The sequence below is a fragment of the Mus musculus genome, chromosome 2 (assembly GCF_000001635.26).
Source record: "Mus musculus strain C57BL/6J chromosome 2, GRCm38.p6 C57BL/6J".
Lineage (NCBI taxonomy): Eukaryota > Metazoa > Chordata > Mammalia > Rodentia > Muridae > Mus > Mus musculus.
Genome location: NC_000068.7, coordinates 45,949,816 through 45,968,651, shown reverse-complemented (window position 1 = coordinate 45,968,651; position 18,836 = coordinate 45,949,816).

Sequence of the window (18,836 nt, the reverse complement as noted above, 5' to 3'; positions counted from 1 at the left end):
TTCTACTCCTTAACTTTGTTTTGACTTTCTAGCTTTGTTGTTATTTGCCACTATGCTACAACTGAAAAGAATGCAATACAATTTCTGATATAGTCCCCTTCCTCTTACAGTCTGCAAAAATTAGAAATCTAAATGCTTTCATATTAATAAATAGTTGCTCTTTTGCCTTTTTATAAAAAATACATTAAGTATATTTTTTCAACGATAGCTTGACTTTTAGTCTATTTATTAAATTTTAACTTTCTTGTACCCAATAAGCCTTACCTCTTCACAAAAGATTATACCTATCCATGTAACAGAATTCAATGTAAGACAGAAGTGATAAGAAAAAAGAGAAAAAAAACGAAGTTTGCAAATTAGAACTAGAGATTTTCACCACCTTTAGTTAATGCTAATGCCTTTCTTACAGTGCAGATCATTAAAATTCTTCACAATGCTTTTGGAACCAACAGTTGTGAGCATACTGTCAGCAATGCAAGCAAACATCCAATGTGAGTTTCTATTTTAATAAAAATCTTGATATGTACTTTATCATATATATTACACAAAATAAATGGGTTTTCTAGAGTTCCTTTTTCCTCTCTATTCAGAAAGAACAGGATTACCAGTGAATGATTGAGTGAGTGAAATACAGTGCTGTTTACTTGACATGGGAATTTGCAACAACATTGAAAGGGCTCAAAAAATAACTAGTATTTAGATGACTGAGTATATGATAAAATTACAAACTGGAGTTTAGTTAATGGACAAAGTTATTACAACACTAAGTTTGCTTATTACTGTTAAGCACAAACAAGAAGTGAAATAAGAGGAAGAAGAGGAGGAAGGAGAAGGAAAAGGATGGAGGATGGGGAGAAGGGAAGAGGAAGTAGATGAGAGGAGGAGGAGGAGGAACAAAAAGAAGAAGGAAGAGGAGGAGAAGAAGGAGAGGAAGAGGAAGAGGAGGAAGAAGAAGAAGAAGAAGAAGAAGAAGAAGAAGAAGAAGAAGAAGAAGAAGAAGAAGAAGAAGAAGAAGAAGAAGAAGAAGAAAATGTAGACGTGTTGAAGTTACCTGTATGGTATTATCATGAGATTGATAGTTGTACCTGTAATTGTATATAGCTGGGTATAAGATATTATATTCCATATGTATTATCTGAAATGTTTTTTGCAGCTCAGTGCTCCGAGTTTTAGGAACAGAAAGGCCTAACTATTCTGGCTGTACAGATATTTTTTTAATATTTTTTATTATTATGTATTTTCCTCAATTACATTTAGAATGCTATCCCAAATGTCCATCATATAAAACTTAGAAAAACAAATAACAACTTATAATTATTTTTCTATATAAAATATTCCCTTATGAGAATTTTCTGAATAAGCAACTTAATTTTAAATCATTGGTTTAATGTTATAGTATTTAATGAATGAAAATAAATATCTCATTCAATAGATTAAAATTGTGAAGTTTAGAAATTATTTTCAAATGGAACAGATTATGTAACACCTTATAAGTGTCACATCAGAGAAAGCTCATCACAAATCCATAAATGGTAGACTTGATTCTTAAGAAACGGATTTTAAATATAGTGCATAGATGTTAAGAACATTTGCATGTTACATAGATGTCACCACCATCCATCCTTGGAACTTTCTCTTTTTTTTAATTAGGTATTTTCTTCATTTACATTTCCAATGCTATCCCAAAAGTCACCCATGCCCTCTCCCCCCACTCCCCCACCCACCCACTCCCACTTCTTGGCCCTGGTGTTCCCCTGTACTGAGGCATATAAAGTTTGCAAGACCAATGGGCCTCTCTTTCCACTGATGGAACTTTCTTCATCTCCCTATAATGAAACTTTATTCTTGTCAATTCCATTTCATTCCACCCTCTTTCCAGCCCCTGCTAATGTTTCTAATTTCTGTCTATAAATTTTACCACCCTGGATCCTCCTGCAAGTAGGATCAGATATTTTTGTTTCTGTCTTATGCTTTTGGTATGATGCCTTCAAGTTCCACCTAGGCTGATACATTTGCCAGAATTAGCTTTTTCTCTGGTCGTTAATCACCTTGTTGTGTGTATGTATATGCCACATACCTTACTCATTCATCTGTCAGCTTTAGTTTCTTGTACTTTTGGAAATATATTGTGAACATGAATATGCAAATATGTATTGTAGGCTCTGCTATGAATTCTTTAGGCACATATATTATAATTGTATATTTGATATCCTAAGGAACTTCCATAGCACTGCCTCAGTGACAGTGCCATTTAACATTAAGTGTTGGGAAGTATACTTGTATGTAAGGATATGCATTCACAATATGCCTATATAGAGAGGTCAGGGGACAAACTTGACTATCATTCTATTTCTTCCTATTTATAAACTATGTATAATATACCACCATAAAAAAATTGAGTTAAAGCCCTTTGCAGGGATGTGGGTGGAGGTGGGTAAAATGGTCCACACTACATCATGTGCAGATGATTGGTAAACCTTCCTTATTGAAAACAAACCTCGAGACCCTTCATTTTCATTTATATTCAAGGAGAAAGATGAAGGACAACTGTGTGAATTTATTGTGTGTTTGTACCATGTCAGGAACCAAACAGCTCTTCTGCTCTATTCATCTTAACACAACCATTGGAATTCTGGGAGAAGCCGAAGCAGAAAGAGTGGCAATAAAGACAGCAATGTGCTGGCTACCTGTTCCTATCTCTCTTCTGCTTCTCTCTCAACTTTTGCTTTCCAGAGCAGTGAGCATCCTACACATACTTCAGGGAAAATAGTCCTTGGTGTTATTCTTTAAGAAGCAAACTATTAGACCGAAGAACTAAATGAATCTTGATTAGATTTTTATAAAATATCTAGGAATTGACAGGCACTGTGTTGGTCTTTTATCTACATAGTCTAAAATCTTATTCCAGGAAATTTAAGTTATATATTACTCCTCTTTCATTTTACAGGACAAACAAGCAAAAAACCAAAATGATTGCACACAGTTTAAATTAGGGAATATCACACATTAGCAAATACCGAGGTTAAGATATAACATAGGAGGCCTTGGAGCTTATCCCAAGACAGTGTTATTTCCAGAATCTCTTATCTCTTTTTCTCTTTCTTTTCACTTTTCCTTGTGACAAACTTTAACTATGCAGCACAGCTGCAGTTCACTTTGTCCATAAGACTGTCTTTGAACTCAGGGATATCTTCCAGCCTCTGCCTCCTGAGTTCTGGGGTTAAAGGCATGGGCCTCCAAGAGTAATCTACATAGTCTTGCCTTCTTTCACTGTTTCATATAAACTCATGAGAACTTCCTAAAGATTAGCTGCAGCTTCCTAAATATTAACTGCATCTGCTTCTCTGAGGTGTACTTTGTTACCAAAGTCATTGGTTGGAATCAAGATAATGCCAGGCAGGTGATTCCTTTGCATTGGCCATTGTGGTGGTTTGAATAGAAATTCATGTATTTAACTGCTTAGCCATAGGAGTGGAGGTGTGGCCTTATTGGAGAAGGTGTGGCCTTGTAAAAGGAATGCATCACTGTGAAGACAGACTTTGAGGTCTTTTTATTGTTGTTTTGGGGTTTTTTTGTTTGTTTGTTTGTGTTTGTTTGTTTGTTTCGAGACAGGGTTTCTCTGTATAGCCCTGGCTGTCCTGGAACTCACTTTGTAGACCAGGCTGGCCTCAAACTCAGAAATCTGCCTCCCTCTGCCTCCTGAGTGCTGGGATTAAAGGTGTGTGCCACCACTGCTTGGCAGGCTTTGAGGTCTTAATGCTCAAGCTATGCCCTGTTTAAGACATATTCCTTTTTTTCCTGGTTGCCTTCAGATTAAGATATAGAACTCTCAGTTCCTTCTCTATCTGAATGCTGTCATGCTTCCCACCATGACCATAATGGACCAAACTTCTGAAACTATAAACCAGTCCCAATTATATGTTGTCCTTTATAAGAGTTGCCTTGATCATGGTGTCTGTACAGCAATGGAATAATTAAAACAACCATGGTCGATGGGCATTAGTGTTTAGATATCCTGTGTATGTTTCAATTTTAAGAAGTTGAAAACTATTTTCCTTTTAACCTTTATATTTGTACTTTGTTTCTATCTTTTCCTGTGAATGTGACAAGCCCCACTCAGGTGGCCGAACTCTAATTTCAAGTTTAATCCAAACTAACTAAAATTCCCTTTTCTCCTCTGTCTTCTTTTTTTGCTTTTGGTTTGGGGTGTTTCAGTGGGTGGGGTTATTTGTTTGTTTGTTTGTTTTTGATTGAGGACTTTTCTGTGTACCTCCGGCTGTTCTGGATCTTGTGCTGTAGACCAATCTAGCCACACACTCAGAAATCTGCCTGCCGATGCCTCCTGAGTGCTTGAATTAAAGGTGTAAACCACCATGCCTGCAACCCCCAAAAATCTCTGTATTCTTGTGTCTATTAATTTAATTTATTCCCCTCTAGATTATATCAGTATTGCATCCCTAGCTTTCTGATGTACAGTATTACACTGCTTCAATCCAAACTTTCTTCAAGTATGACTTGAGAAACTGCCCAAGAGTATGAAATGTGATATTTATGCCTATCACTAATTCAAAGCTCCCAAAAGTGCCACACTCTCTATATGATGAGCAAGCCTGTATTTAGAGTACATGTCCTGCTTTCCTTTATATCATGTATTTCAGGCATCCTATCTGCTGGTTTCAAATAAAAATATGTGATATCCTAAAAGAATTAAAAACAAAAGGCAACAATACCTTATAAATGACTATTTTGTATGGTTTTGAAGTCATGAGGAAAAGACAGGTGTTTGAATTTGAGTATCTGTCTTTATAAGGTTTTATAGGATGCAATCTAGAATGTTCTACAAGATTGTCTGAGTCATTTCTTAATAAAGCCTTGAAAGTGTGGCAGTCTATCTTCCAAAAGGCCTGAAGAGGAAAGGAAGGCCCAGTAGAAGTAGAAGGCCTTTGAGTGTGCGGGAGCGAGTCACCCTGGCATTTTCCAAACATGTACATTTTAGCAGGTTAATCAACCACAGAGTTGCAAAGTCAGCCGCATCCTTGGACCATGGGATCCCATATGGCTCTACATAATGAAAGAGTTTGTGCAAAGCAAATTTCCACTTGGTGCCTTGCGTTCTTGTCAAAGCCCAGTTTTATTCCTTCCTTTGTTAACTGGCTTTATTACAGAAGAGAGGCTGTGGATGAGACAGAAAAACATGAAAAGATTAAATGGAGGCCAATGTAGAAAAATTATCAAGAAGGAAGAAACTATACAGACGACCTCAGAAATGCAAGCTTTCTAGTGATTTTCACTTTACAGCCTCACTGGACCAAGTGAGTCAGACACACGCTGGGAAGCAAATTGATCCTGAGAAAACATCTTCTGTAACATAGAATGCCCACCTTGCATTTCTTCTAGAACCAATCTGTTTCCAACACACTTCTTTCTGTGGTATATGTTTTCAATAATAGGATCTAGAGTTCTTATGCAGTTTCCACTAATGAAAATATCATTCTGAGAAAAAAATTCAGATACTACCAGTAGCTAGACCTATTCTCTGTCTGGAAAAATATCAACATTTTATGAAAACTTTCTTAATGAGAGTTCTCACATATGGTTTATTACTTGCGACTTTTTAACAATAAAATGCAATTTGGGGAGTATATGCAAAAAAGAAGAATACAAAATTATATAGTATGCAGTTATGGGTGACTATGGAACACATTTAGTGCCCTGATTTGCTCTGTGCACTATTAAGTAAGCAAACACCTTGTATATGGAAAATTGTGTATAGCCTAAAAGTTTATGCTAATTTCTTCTATTATATATAAACCTAGTAAGTAGACAAGAAAAAGTATCTAAATATGCTGGCTTACTTGTTCATATTGTTACATGGTAACTAAATTTAAAAGTCATGTCCAATCATAGCTAAGCCACTATACATCATCTTAGAAGGCCGAAGGAATTTGCATACTGAGTTTGTTGCTGTATTCAAAAACTGATGGAATTATAACACAGGGTAAAATTTGTAAGCCACAGATCATATGAACAATTGTTAAATCAATAACTATACTGAAGTCAAATAATTTTCATATATTTCTTACATTTTTGCTACAGTATTTTTCAGACCATTTCTTTCCCTTTGTATAATTTCAATTCATCATTAGCATGTTTGACATGAAAATGAAGTAAATTCTTCCATTTCCTAAAAAAGAAAATTTATGACAGATTTACTAAACTTCATATTTGAAAAGTTAGTTGGTAGTTTTCTTTAATCCCAGTCGATTTCTTAGACACACTTAAAAATCCTCTCTCTTTGGCATTTGGAAGTGGCTTTTAGTATGACTTCAGAATTGTAAATGGTTCTCTACATTGATGATTGACATTTGTGTGGTTTTCCACTTCTAGATCAGTGTGGGGACAACATTTTGTTCAAAGAGTTTTTTATTAGAAGTGTACTAACCTAAAGTCATTTTCTTCTGACAGCATGCTTTACAGAATATGCATTTTGTAAACCCAATTTATGTTTTCCTTAACAAACATATTCTTAGTACCTATATAGCTTTATCAATATGAAGCTTCTACCATTCTTTGGTGGACGAACGACCAAAAGGTCAATAAGATAGATAGGTACTGAAAGGAACAAAAATTGACCAGTTGAAAAACAATAGAAAATACCTGAGACTAAGAAAAAATGGAGATAGTAAGATTCATCTAAACACAGCTGCCATTGTGTTAATCCAATTGTGCTGTCAATCAGGCTAAAAGAAAATATGTCTCACATGTCTATGGTCCAACCTCACACCGAAGGCTATCAGTCTTCAGACCTTGTTTAAGCAATCAATTTGTCAAAGGTTGGTTAAGTAACATAAACTAAACTTGAGGGGTCAAAAAGTAAGAAGATAAATCATCCTCTGGAGAGATGACTTCATAGATACACAACCTGTGTGATCTGCTAGAACCACACACTTCGAAAGGCCTCTGGCTTAAGGTAATATTCTCCTGTTGCCACTGTGACATTCTTAACAGGTTGTTGGTTATGCTGACAACCATGGTTTTCTCCCTCTTCAGGTTGTTCTTATTTGTATGTTAAATAAATTGTCATTTCAGATTGCCTTTAGCACTGGTCATAAGGAGTGATTTACACTGTGTAGCTGGCATTTGAATCATTTCTCTGCAACAGTGAACTAAAGTACAGCACTAACTTCACTGGTGTTCACTAAAATGCAATTGAACCTTTTTTTGTAGATCCCTAGTCACCAGTAATCCACCTATTTGTAGCTCATAGAAAAAAGTACAGGCATTTAACTTTAAATCTTGGGGACAGAAGTCATAGCTAGATTAATTTATTTTTCCTACCCACCAATGCTTTAGATTTATATCTATGCCCCTGTATATATGGTGCTGGAGCATGCCTCTTGCTGTTGTGTAGGTATGACTAAGTACTGTCTCATGCATGGCATCCAGCATCATTTGTCTTAGGTTCTCCAGGCTGGCTGCATACATGACAGCACACAGTGACAGTAATTTGCACTGATCTGCCCCCACTGGTAGTCTCACTGCTACAAATAGCAATTGATTATTATGTTGCCATGTTATTGACTGTCACCATGAACACAAGCTTTATTTCATTTTTAAAGGAACAAGCTGAAGATTTGTTCACATGAAAGCAAAATGGGAAAATATTAACTTTTAAGAATTATTTGCAGTCACAAATACAACTAAATTTTGGTCATAAAACATTTACTTTACTTTAAATCATGATGAACAACAGCAACAACAGCAACTACTCTGTTGTGGCATTTATTTATAGTGTAATATAAATAAATAATTTCCAAAACCTGCAAGAAAATATGTAAAACTGAAACCTTTCTCTGTTCCTAATTGCAGGGGAAAGGAATAGAAATGACTATGTATTTCCTTCCTTCTCTAACTTATCCTTCACCCACACCTTGCCCTTCACTCTTTGTTGGAAAAGAACTCGGAAGCTACTTTATTCACATGTATTCACTGACCCCGCTGATACTTAGAAGTCTGGGTTCCCTGAGGTTCTAAAATACAATCTCCTTTCTCCCTTCCCATTCCAAGCCAAGCAGGAAATGTCCTTGTGTTCCAAACTTCACTAATGCAGATGCAAAGTTACCATGTATAACACTCACACTTGTGCCCTAATTATGAGCCTGAGGTCTTAGGAACTATTAGTTTGACTTCTAAAATTCTTCGAATATCACCTCTAGTAGGTAGCTACTCTCACTTATTTTATTATGTCATCAGTAGTCCATAAGCTTGTTTGTTCTACCAATATGCTATGACTATCTTAACCTAGAGATTCAAGTCATATTTCAAATAGAGTTCAGAGCACTTATTTTTCTCTCTCTATTCTTTCATTTTCATTTTTTACATTTGTTTGATTAGATTTTTTCTTTATTTGCTTTTCAAATATTATTTCCTTTCCTGGTTTCCCCTCCAAAAACCCCATTCCCCTATAGGCTCCCCCCACCACCTGCTCACCAACCAACCCACTACCGTTTCCTGGCCCTGACATTCCACTACAATGGAGCATAGAGCCTTCACAGGACCAAGGGCCTCTCATCCCATTGATGACTGACTAGGCCACCCTCTGCTACATATGCAGCTAGAGTCATGAGTCCCACCATGTGTACTCTTTGGTTGTTAGTTTAGTCCCAGGGAGCTCTGGGGATACTGGTTAGTTCCTATTATTGCTCCTCCTATTGGGCTACAAACCCCTTTAGTACCTTGGGTCCTTTCCATAGCCCCTTCATTGGGGACCCTGTGCTCAGTCCCATGGATGGCTATGAGCATCCACTTCTGTATTTGTCAGGCACTGGTAAAGCCTCTCCGGAGACAGCTATATCAGGCTCCTGTCAGCAACTACTTGTTGGCATCCATAATAGTGTCTTGGTTTGTTGGTTGAATATGGGATGGATCCCCAGGTAGGGCAGTCTCTGGATGGTCATTCCCTCAGTCTCTGCTCCATATTTTGTCTCTGTAACTCCTTCCATGGGTGTTTTGTACCCTCTTCTAAGAAGGATCAAAGTATCCAAACTTTGATCTTCCATCTTCTTGAGTTTCATGTCATTTATGAATTGTATCTTCGGTATTCTGAGCTTCTGGGCTTATATCCACTTATCAGTGAGTGCATAGTATGTGTGTTCTTTTGTGAGTGAGTTAACTCACTCAGAATGATATCCTCCAGATCCATCCATTTGCTTAAGAATTTAATAAATTCATTGTTTTTAATAGCTGAGGAGTACTCCATTGTGAAAATATACCACATTTTCTGTATCCATTCCTCTGTTGAGGGACATCTGGGTTCTTTCCAGCTTCTGAATATTATAAATATGTCTGCTATGAACATAGTAGAGCATGTGTCCTTATTACATGTTGGAGCATCTTCTGGGTATATGCCCAGGACTGTATTGCTGGATCCTTAGGTAATACTATGGTCAATTTTCTGAGGAATTTCCAAACCAATTTCCTTGTACAAAGCTCAAGTCCAAGTTGATCAAGGACCTCCACATAAAACCAGAAACACTGAAACTTATAGAGGAGAAAGTGGGGAAGAGCTTCGGACATATGGGTACAGGGGGAAAATTCCTTAACAGAACACCAATGTCTTGTGCTGTAAGTTCGAGAATCCACAAATGGACCTCACAAAATTGAAAACCTTCTGTAAGGCAAAGGAAACCATCAGTAAGACAAAAGGGCAACCAACAGATTGGGAAAGTATATTTACCAATCCTAAATCTGATAGAGGGCTAATATCCAATATATTCAAAGAACTCAAGAAGTTAGACTCCAGAGAACCAAATGACCCTATTAAAAATGGGGTACCAAGCTAAACAAAGAATTCTCAACTGAGGAATACCGAAGGGCTGAGAAGCACCTAAAGAAATGTTGAACATCCTTAGCCATCAGTGAAATGCAAATCAAAACAACCCTGAGATTCCACCCCACCCCAGTCAGAATGACTAAGAACAAAAACTCAGGTGACAGCTGATGCTGGTGAGGATGTGGAGAAAGAGGAACACTGCTCCATTGCTGGTGGGATTGCAAGCTGGTACAGAGTACTTTTTTTTTTTTTAAGAACATAAAACTACATGAAATCCAACAGGCTTTAGTGCCTGGTATTCTGAGTAGCTCTATCCCCATCTCTGAAGTTGCTGGGTAACAGAGGGCAGTAGTTTGACATTGAGATCTTCAGCCTCATACTGATCTGAGACATCAACAGTATGTTACTCTAGCTTGGAGCAATAGAAGTTTTAAGATGCTATTTTGATGTCTTAGGATTTATTAGATTTTCCTTATTGTGTCCTATACAAAATAGAAAAAGTACATCTAATTTCGGGCATACTCCCCTTCCTGTTCTGAATTCTACTCTCAAAAGAGGAATTCAGATATTTATAGCCAAAAGAGCAACTGTGTCTTCCACTCTGAGACAACTTAATGTCTAAATGGCTATGAAACCATACATTTTTAAAAATCTCCATTAATCATTTGAGAATTTCATGCAACAAATCTTCATATTTAGCCCCTGATTCTACCTTTAATTTGTTTAAGGATCAAGCTCACCTTCTACCTCCCAACTTCATGACCTCTTTATTTAGTAAGACCATTTTGTGTATTTGAAATGCATCTGTATTATAATTCTTGTCATTGTCTATAGATAATTTAACTTTTTCTCTGGACTGATAAAGCAAGTACAAAGTATAAAGGATTTCACGGCAGAAGTAAAGAAATTCAGTCTCAGGCTTCGCTTAACACTTTGGGTACTTTGTCTTAGTCCCTGTCCAAACTGCTTAGCAGTACCTATGTTAGAGGCCACACAGAATAATAAAATATTGAGTAAACTAAAACTATCAACTACTATTCAAAGATATTTCCTTCCAGTGTTTTCAAGTTGGACATTAGTTGTCAAACATGAGCATTTTTCCTAAGAGAGCTACTCAGATGATGCACTGTGTGACAAAAGGTATATGATATTTGTTAGTAGAAAGAAAATGACAGGTAATATTGTTTTCATAGTCATAACATGATTCAAATCGATGCTAAGAGCTATGTGTTTATCAATTAGCATTATTTCTCTATCTCTCTCTCTCTGACTCCCTATATTGTTGTAATTTCATCAAATAGTCATTTGCTTTTATATGGTAATAATCCCTTCATTTTCCTTCCTTTTATCTGTATCTTTGTATGCTATTTGTTGTTCTGCTAAATCCTTATTACAGAGGCCTATGAGTTCCAAGAGATTGATGAATAATTTGAAACGTTTTATCCCTGAGCTTCAAAAAAGTGCTACAAATAATTATAAGTAAATATCTTCTGTGGTGTCCCATATCAATCCCATCCTGCTCTATGCTGTTTGTACTTTAGATAGAGAAGGAAGCAGCAAGACCCTGTGTACCAGCGCTTGCTGCATAAAGGAGACAGATGTTTTGGTTTGCACTGCTTTTTCTTCCCTCTGCTCTGTTCTTTCTGGCAGCCTGGTCTGTTCACTACAATACGTTCCACGGTTAGTCAAGCCTGTAATTTCACAAGGTACAGTTAATTATTGATCAATCAAAATGAACTTCATAATCCTTTTGGCAACTTGTTCTGCACTTGAACTTCTCTCTTGCCCATAAAATAGCTTAATGGTCTGCAGTATAATGAACATGAAGGAGATGAACTAATGTTCAAAGAACTCAGCAAATCCTACCTTTCCTGTGAGTGCCAATTCAGGATTATTCCTCCTAGCACACGACATACTCCCTATCCTTCTGCAACTCCTCAGCAAAGATAAAAGTCTGCTCTAAACCCTGTTCCCATCAGACACAAAGAATTTTCATATCTAAGACTGTGACTCCATTTAAAATACTTGATTTTTTACATACAATATTTTATTATATGTTTCACTTTTAATATATAAATCAATTTTACAAAATAAGAATATTTCACATAAGCCACAAGGCTTAAATATTTGTGCAAGTATAAATGCTTTTCTGAACAGGCAATTTGCTTAAATATTTTTTAAAAAATCTAAATGGGCCCTATATCATAGAATAGTCTCTATTATCCTCTTTTCTCTTGTTAGTGACTGCATGTGGAAAAACACCCCAAATTACATATATTGTATATGCAAATTTAAACTGGCTGCTTACTATCCACTTGTTCAGTCAACATTTACTGAGTGTCAAATTGTCTTTCTAAGGGCAAGCAGAAATTTAAGACTGGTGTGTGTGTGTGTGTGTGTGTGTGTGTGTGTGTGTGTGTGTGTATCAGAGCTCTGGCTGTCATGGAAATTGCTTTATAGTTCAATCTAGCCTTTGGAAACCAATTAGGTGGTTTCTCAGAAAACTGGGAATATTTCTACCTCAAACCCCAGCTATACTACTCTGAGGCATATATGCAAAAGATGCCCCACTCTACCACAAGGACATTTGCTCAACTATGTTCATAGCAGCTTTATTTGTCATAGCCAGAAACTGGAAACATCCTAGAAGTTCCTCAAATGAAGAAAGGATAAAGACAATGTGCTACATCTACACACTGGAATACTATTTATCTATTAAAAACAAAGACATCATGAATTTTGCAAGCAAATGGATAGAACTTGAGAATATCATCCTGAGTGAGGTAATCCAGTCCCAAAAGGAGATGCATGGCATGTACTCATTTATATAGATATTAGCCATAAAGTACTGGATACCCACATGATACTCCATAGACCTACAGAAGCTAAAAAAAGGAAGGCCCAAGCAAGGATGCATTCATCTCACATAGAAGGGCAAGCAAAATAGTCATAGGAGATAGATGGAGGGAGGGAACAGGGTGGAAGAGGAGAAGGGAGGAGAATTTGGGGGCAAATGTCAGGATCAGGTGTGATGAAGGACAGGAGGGCTAGATGGCCATAAAATGAATGGAAATCTGTAGCTGGTGAGGGTGGGCAGGGGTGGGTAGGTGGCATCTCAAGGACATGCCAGAGTCCTGGGATGGGGATAGTTCCCAGGAAACAATGGGAGTAACTTTAGCTGAGACTCATAGCAGTGGGAAATTAGATCTGAAGAAGCCACACCCTGTAGCCATGCAGGATGGGTTAAGGACACCAAGCAACACACAAAGTTTCAATCCAAAATGTATCTTCTGTGCAAGGAATGCAGGGCCAAAGATAGAACAGAGACTGAAGGAATGGTCAATCAATAACTTGAGACCCATCCCATAGGCAAACACCAATCCCTGACACTACTAATAACACTCTGTTTTCTTCCAGACAGGATCCTAGCATACCTGTCCTTTGAGCAGCTCTACCCAGCAGCTGACTGAAACAGATGCAGAGATCCACAGCCAAACATTGGATGGAGCTTGAAGGCTCTTTTGGAAAAGCAAATAGGATTGAGGGCCCTGAAGGAGATAGGAACTCTTCGGGAAGACCAAGTCAGGTAACCTGGATCTTTGGGGGCTCTCAGAGACTGAACCACCAACCAAAGAGCATACATAGGCTGGGGCTAGGTTCCCCCACATATTAAGCAGATGTGTAGCTCAGTCTTCATGTGGGCCCCCAACAACTAAAGCACAAGCTATCCCTCAAGCTGTTGCCTGTCTGTGAAAACTGTTCCACTAACTGGGCTCCCTTGTCTGGCCTCTATGGGAGAGGATGCACCTAGCCCAGCATAAACTTGATGTGCCAGGGTCAGGGGGTATATCCAGTGGTGCCTTGACCCTATCAGAAAAGAAGGGGAAGGGCAATGGGGGGAGGTAATATGTAAGGAGGGAGGCTGATATAGGGACAGTGATTGGGGTATAAAGTGAAGTAATTAATTAATTAATGAAAAATATTTAAATAGTGGTGTATGGATGTTAGTGCATAATGGCATCATTTATAGTGGAAGAACTAAGAAAGGTCTATGGCTAAGAACACTTGAAGAGTGTAAAATAATTGTCAGTCTGCCATCCCAAAAGTGTTTTCCTACAATCAGTGTATTCTTTCTGTTACCCAGACAACCCTCAGCCTCTGCATCAAATTCTGAATGCCCCTATGTTTATGGAGCTATGCTTACCATCACATAGAGATTAAGGAGTCATTGTCCTTTCCTGCAGGCTCTGTGGGTACCATCTGTTTATCAACTTGGTTTCCATTAAAGGAACTAAGTCCTAGGGTTGCCTCTTTTTTCCATAAAATATAGGTATGTAATTTTGCTTTTATGTAAATACTAACATATAGAGAGAAACCCAGGAACTTTAAAGTTTCCCAAGGAATATTTTAAATTCATTGACTATGAATTCAGCACTAAAGGCAGCTTTACTTTTGGTAGGATAGTGGCAAACTAAACAAGAAAAATAAAGTAAAAATATCAGCTGCCCCAAAGATAAAGACCATTTGCAACTGAAAGAATGAAGAAGAGTTCTAGATTTTGTGGCCATTTGTACTGCGGTGTCTAAGGATGATCACTTCCAAGTGCAGAGAAGCTGGGGGAGATCAGACAGCAAACACGAGAGGGGTGGGGAGACTCAGCAGCAAAGACTGACAGGAAATGTGGATGTGGTGGTTTCAGTGAGAATGGATCATATCTTTGGATGCTTGATCTCCAGCTGATGCAACCCTTTGGGAAGGATTAGGACGTGCACGGCTGTGTAGGAACTTTGAAGTTTTGAAAGATTCCCTTCATCCACAATTAGCTTTCCAATCTATCTATCTATCTATCTATCTATCTATCTATCTATCTATCTATCTATCTACCTACCTACCTACCAATCGACTGATCTATCAATCTATTTTCTATTTTCATCCCTCTCTCCTCCCACATGTGGATCAGACGTAAATTTTCAGATAATACTATAATGCAATGCCTGCCTACTTTACTGCTCCCTTTGTAACTCTCAGGGACCATAAGCCCAAGATTAAGAGCTTTCTTATGTATGTTGTCTTGGTCATGGTCCAACATAGATATACATTTGTTTTTCCAGCACATGTACCAGATCTCAGCCATCTTCTCCAAAACTATTAGGGCACCGGACCAGTATACAAATGGGGTTGAAGTCAATTATGCCCATACAGGAACTTACTGCCCACTAAGAATGCCTCCACTCACTTTCTGTATCATCTCAGAATTAGGTCCTTTGAGTACTTTTACGTTATTCAAATTGACCTGTGTCTTTGCTGTCTATGGATCTGTAATGCTACTGCTGCTGCGCAGAGAGCCAGATAGAGTTTGGGTAATAAACTTTTTACCATAAACCCTTTTGTGTAGCATAAGCACAACATGATATCTTCACAAGAGAAGAAATTTCGTCAATTTCCTCCCAGATGAGCACACACTCACAAATAACAAAGAAGTTTGGCATGGAACTACTACCCTGTTTTTGATGGCCTTATGGCCACCCTAGGAGCTCCAAATTTGAACCTGTCCTAGTGGTGTTATATGGTATTATCTTACTTGGCCAGGAGACAGTATCCAGTCCAGTTACACAATCAGAAGTTTTATAATTAAAGATCGTCCTCCAAAGACACAGAAGACATTGCATATCTAAAACCAGGGTAGAACATAGATTCAGTTGTATCCCTTCTCAGCATAGGTAAGAGTTAAGATTCTTAGATTACTGCATCCTCCCACATGGGCATTTGCTCGTGAGTAAAATTAATTATATTGTAACTAAGCAATCAATAAGAACTGAAAATCACACCTACCCAGAAGCTGACAGTCTAAACACAATGACCATCCATGGCCCGGTATTAATTTTTTTAAAAGATTATACAATTTTAAGGATTTTGACACAAAAAAAACCATGCCTGTTCCTGCTTGCAACACCAAGACATATTCAAGTGATAACCTAAAAATATTCCCCTGAAGAACTTCCTAAGCCAGTGCTAGAAGTAGCTCCTGTCTCCAGCTTGGTTGCTTTTCTATATCCTGCTTCCATCTTGTGGTGAAGAGCTGTCTACATGGTCTCTCTACTGTACTCTGGCTTCATAATGGCCAAAAGGTATACACTCTCATCAAAAAAACTATAAACATGTCCTTGTCTATACAAACACATACTTATGGCACTACCTACATGATCACTTTCATTTATAGCATGAGCTTTCTAAATGTTTAAAAAAACATTCTGATGAAAAAAGGAAACATAACCAGTTTAAAAAAGCTTTATAATATTTTCCTTTGCCATGTGGATATTTTTAAGGGCACTTTAGAGAGAGTATTCAGTGGGTAAAAGTGTTTTCTGGGCAAATGTGAGGATCTAATTCAGATTTTTAGCACCCATATTTTTTTTTTGAAAAAGCATACATGTGTAACAACCATGCACATCTGAAACTACAGTCCTGGGATGTTAGCTGGAGACAGACGGATTGCAAGGTTTGCTATCTCAAGAGAGACATGAAATGGTAGACTTCGGGCTCAATGTGAGGCCCTTTCTCAAAAGAACAACATGCAGATATATAAAGGAAGATACACAACCTTCTTCTGGCTCCATACACAAATGGAAGCACATGCAAACAAATAAAAAGTATACACATGAATCACAGACACACACACACACACACACACACACACACACACACACACACACACAGAGCATATATGCATTCTGGGACACATACAGAGATATTGTGAAGAAAGCCATTATTTTCAAACGCCATTTTAACGTTGTTAATGTTAATATTAATGTATTTAAAGGCTTATCAATGAGGGTTATATGCAGTTCTAAATCTCTATTTCAATGGCACATCCCCCGCCCCCACCCCCACCCCGGCACATTTTAAACTTTTTAATTTCCAAACAATCCCTTTTCCAATTAAAAAAAGAAAGAAAGAAAAGAAAAAGATAAATGGCAGAAGATGAATCAAGAAAACTTTTGCCTGAAGGAAGTTGGTATGTGATATCATTGTTTGTAGAAGTTTGTAAGCAATAAGGAAATATGATCGCAACCAGGCTTCTGCTAAGAAAACCAAACCCAGGTTTCTGTGGTGGAGACAAAGACACAATAGTAAACACCAGGGTAGGGTTTTGTTGCTGTAATAAACACTTACTTGTGGAAATAAAGTAAGAAGGTAGAACCCAGTGTTTGCAGCCCAGATCCCTCTGTGCTCTCTGAGAATGAGGCACCAGAGAAGGGTGTCACATTCTTCTAGCAGTGTGGTCCCTGAGATGAGCTCATTGTTGGGCACAGCATAGGGAATTCTCTGAATCTGTGCCCTGATACCTCCTCGGAGAATGAGAGGTCTCTTGAATCTTCTTTCTATCTATAAAGTTGCAGTAGAAATCTCCCCTTCAGGACTTCACATGTTGAAGGAGAGCAACTAACAAAATAGGGATTCTTTTTTATTATTTTAGTAGAATTTTACTAAATATATTTTCAATATATGCAAGATTTTCTATAGGAGAAATCCTCCCAGAGGCTCCTATGTGGAAATCAGGGTACCCTAGCAGGCCATGCTTTAGTATAGTGCAGAAAACTTTAAGGGGCTGTACCCAACACAGACAAGTAGGAAGTATCTACCAAGAGATTCTGTCTTGCCTCAGACCCAAAGAAACCGTTCCAGTCAACCTCTGACTTCAGTTGGTGAAGCCAAAGATTTTTCTAATTTATCCCAGGGAATTGTCACTTTGGAGAAAACCTAACACAACACAATAATCAAGCATATCAGGTCTGTCCTGAAAGGGTATGTCTTACCTGTCTCCAAATCCCTACTGAACTGTCTCCAACCGCCATTTAGAGTCTGTGTGCCAAAGGGACCCAACATCAGAGAAGGTCACCAAGAGTTTTACAAAGATTTAGAGGTACAAACTTATACATACAGGACAATCATCCTCTAGGTGGCTAAGTTTTGAGCCTTTGTCTCTTCCGTGTCAGCTCTTCTATGAATATAGAACAATCAAATGTTAATAATTAGAGAGGAACATTGCTGAGTGCTGGACAACTCCACCGCTATGTACCCAGCTCTTTGTTCAATTCCAGGGCTGCAAAGAGACATGAGACCTAAACTTTCTAGCTCATAAACCTGCAGGTAATGGTGGTTTTAAAACAGTGTGGGAATGATAGCTCTCAAAAACCTTGCCTTTATGTAAATAGAATTATAATTACCTATATACTGGGTTTAAATCTAGAAAAAATGCACTTAGGCTAAATTGATTATATTATAAACTAGTTTTTAGAGCATATCTTGATAAATTTGATACATTTAGAAAATATCTATTCATAATACAGTATTGTGATCAGAATCTATAAAAACCTTTTGGTGTTTTAAAAGTTGGTTTTAGCCTGGCAGTGGTGGCTTATGCCTTTAATCCCAGCATTTGGAAGGCAGAGGCAGGGAGATCTCTGAGTTCAAGGCCAGCCTGGTCTACAGCGTGAGTTCCAGAACACCCAGGGCTACACAGAGAAACCCTGTTTTGAAAAAAAAAACATAAAAAAAGTTGGTTTTAAAGTTTAAATGTGTTTAAACACATACATTTGCATACCTAAAATTTTTGAAAAAATTAAAAATGAAAAGTATCAAAGAAAAAGTTTACAAACATTTTTTCACAAAGGGTCAGCTTACAGATGCCTTACTTCATCATCTTCCTCACAATGAGAGATGAACCACAGGGAGCAGGCAAACATGTGGTTGTTACTGTGTTTCATTATAATTGTATCTGCAAAAACAACAGCAAGATTTGGTTAATGGCTATCAGTTGACAAGCACTTTAAAGCAATAACATACTAGGGGAATTAAAGTTCACTGCATTCAAATGTAAAGAATATTGTTAAAAGAGGGTAAAATATAGGGAGTGAGAGTGTTGCCACAATATTTGAGTGGTGGGAATGAGTGGACAGGAAGTTCTTTACCACTGTTTCCATTGATATAACTTCAGGAAAAA